Source organism: Chiloscyllium plagiosum, chromosome 22 (genome assembly GCF_004010195.1).
Source record: "Chiloscyllium plagiosum isolate BGI_BamShark_2017 chromosome 22, ASM401019v2, whole genome shotgun sequence".
Lineage (NCBI taxonomy): Eukaryota > Metazoa > Chordata > Chondrichthyes > Orectolobiformes > Hemiscylliidae > Chiloscyllium > Chiloscyllium plagiosum.
In genome coordinates, this window is record NC_057731.1 from 19,874,665 (window position 1) to 19,877,048 (window position 2,384).

Sequence of the window (2,384 nt, forward strand, 5' to 3'; positions counted from 1 at the left end):
CTGACAACATGCTGTCTCTGTAGAGGGAAGGGCTACCAGCAACTTTTTTTTAAAAACATGCCGGAATGAGTTGGGCTGGACTTGTTCTTCCAGCTGTGCAGCCAGCCAGTGCAAGCGGCATCACTTTTGGGGGAGACGAGGACGCACACTCGCAATGAAGTTCCACAGGACTCCAACAATGAAACCCACAAGGAAAATATCGCGGTACTGAAAGGTTCAGTCTAAACTTCATCCCCTTGCGCGTACAGGTGACTGAAACAGTACAGGATGGGAGGGGAGGGATGTGTTCCAATTGTTTCCCAAAAGTCATGGCAACTTGGAAATGTTCTTCATCTGACAGACCTGTCTCAAAAAGCAATTGCAACCTCAATCTGTTGCATGCTTTCTTATGATTTTAGGCGATGGGTCACGAAGATTTAGTAAAGAGGATCCAATCGACGAGCAGTACGGCACGCAGTTAAACACATTGGGAATAGACTGGATGACGCGAGGTGGGTTATCCTAAGGGGAAAATCAGTGGAGTATCTGCTCGTCTTGTAACCTTTCATGTTGCAATAAACTTGCGTTCCCTCCAGCGCGATCCACACTTGCTGGTAATCGCTAAGAGTTGTTTAAAGTGGCCTTCCCATTATCCTGCCTTCCCTCGCCTCAATATTTCAGTTGCCCGGGGTCCGGGGAAGTGGAGCTTGTTGCATTTAAACATTTACAGCGCAAGTATGCTTCAAAATCGATGACATTGGCCTCCGCATAACTGCTATTGACATGCATTCGTTTCGCGATATCTCAGAACTCCCAGTGTGAGTGCACGCAGCATAAAAACGCTGAAGCCCAGGTCTGGCGACCTAACAGCTGCGTCTTTAATAATTTTGCCCGTCCACTTCCTCTCTCTTTAACACTCGGGGATTCTTCTTTCTCGGCCTCCATCATCAACGTTTACACCGAACAAAATCGAATGCCCCCAAGGTTCTCTGCTTGAGTTGACATTGTAAGTGGCCGTCTACTTGTTGGGTAAGTTCTTCAGCAGGCACTTTGGTTCCAACTAGAGTCGGGATAATTTGGAGCACTCGCATTGGTTTATTCTGATGCTGGAAGGTGGCACAATCATTGAAGACAATGAAGAGAATGCAACATAGCAACATTGCATCATTATTGGTTCTGCTTGACACTAATAGACCGTGCTTTCTTGTTTCATAAACTAAAACAAAACACAAAGAACTATGAAAATAATTACATTGGAACATCTAGGGATAGGAGTAGGCAACTCAGCCCCTGATGTATCCATCAATAAGATCATAGCTGATCGTATTGTAACTGTAAGCCCACAATTCCGTCTCACCCTGAGAGCTTTTCCCCCCATTGCTCAGGATACTCTATCCAACTTTGCCCTAGAAACTTTTCAAGGACTCAACTTCCATCACCTTTTCAGGCAGAGAGTTCCAAAGGCTCACCAATTAATCAGAGAAACAGTCACTTCATCTCTGTTCTGTGTCAAGGTTCCTTCATTTTGAAATGTGGTCCTAATTCCAGATGCTCCCAGAAGGTGAAGCATCCTCTCCCCAGCTACCCAGTCAAGACCCCTCAGGTTCATTTATGTTTCAATCACATAATATATTACTCATCAAAGCCTCAATGAATACAAACCCAGCTTGCCCAGTCTTCCCCATAAGATAAGAGCCTCTTTTTTCCGCTATTAGTCTAGTAAACCTTTTCTGAACTATCTCCAAAGCAGTTACAGCCTTCCAGGAATAAGGTGATCATTGCTGTGCTCTATATTTCAGTTGTAATCTCATCAGTGTCCTATGTGGTTGAAACATAGCCTGCCAACTTATGATTTAAATTTCCCTCACAATAAATGATAACTTTCTAATGGCTGTCCAAATTACTTGCTATACTTGCATAATAACATAGAACATAATCTCATCAGTGTCCTATGTGGTTGAAACATAGCCTGCCAACTTATGATTTAAATTTCCCTCACAATAAATGATAACTTTCTAATGGCTGTCCAAATTACTTGCTATACTTGCATAATAACATAGAACATTACAGCACAGTACAGGCCCTTCGGCCCTCGATGTTGCGCCGACCAGTCATACCAACCTGAAGCCCATCTAACCGACACTATTCCATGTACGTCCATATGCTTCTCCAATGACGACTTAAATGTACTTAAAGTTGGTAAATCTACTACCGTTGCAGGCAAAGCATTCCATACCCTTACTACTCTCTGAGTAAAGAAACTACCTCTGACATCTGTCCTATATCTATCACCCCTCAATTTAAAGCTATGCCCCCTCATTCTCACCGTCACCATCCTTGGAAAAAGGCTCTCCCTGTCCACCCTATCTAACCCTCTGATTATCTTATATGTCTCTATTAAGTCA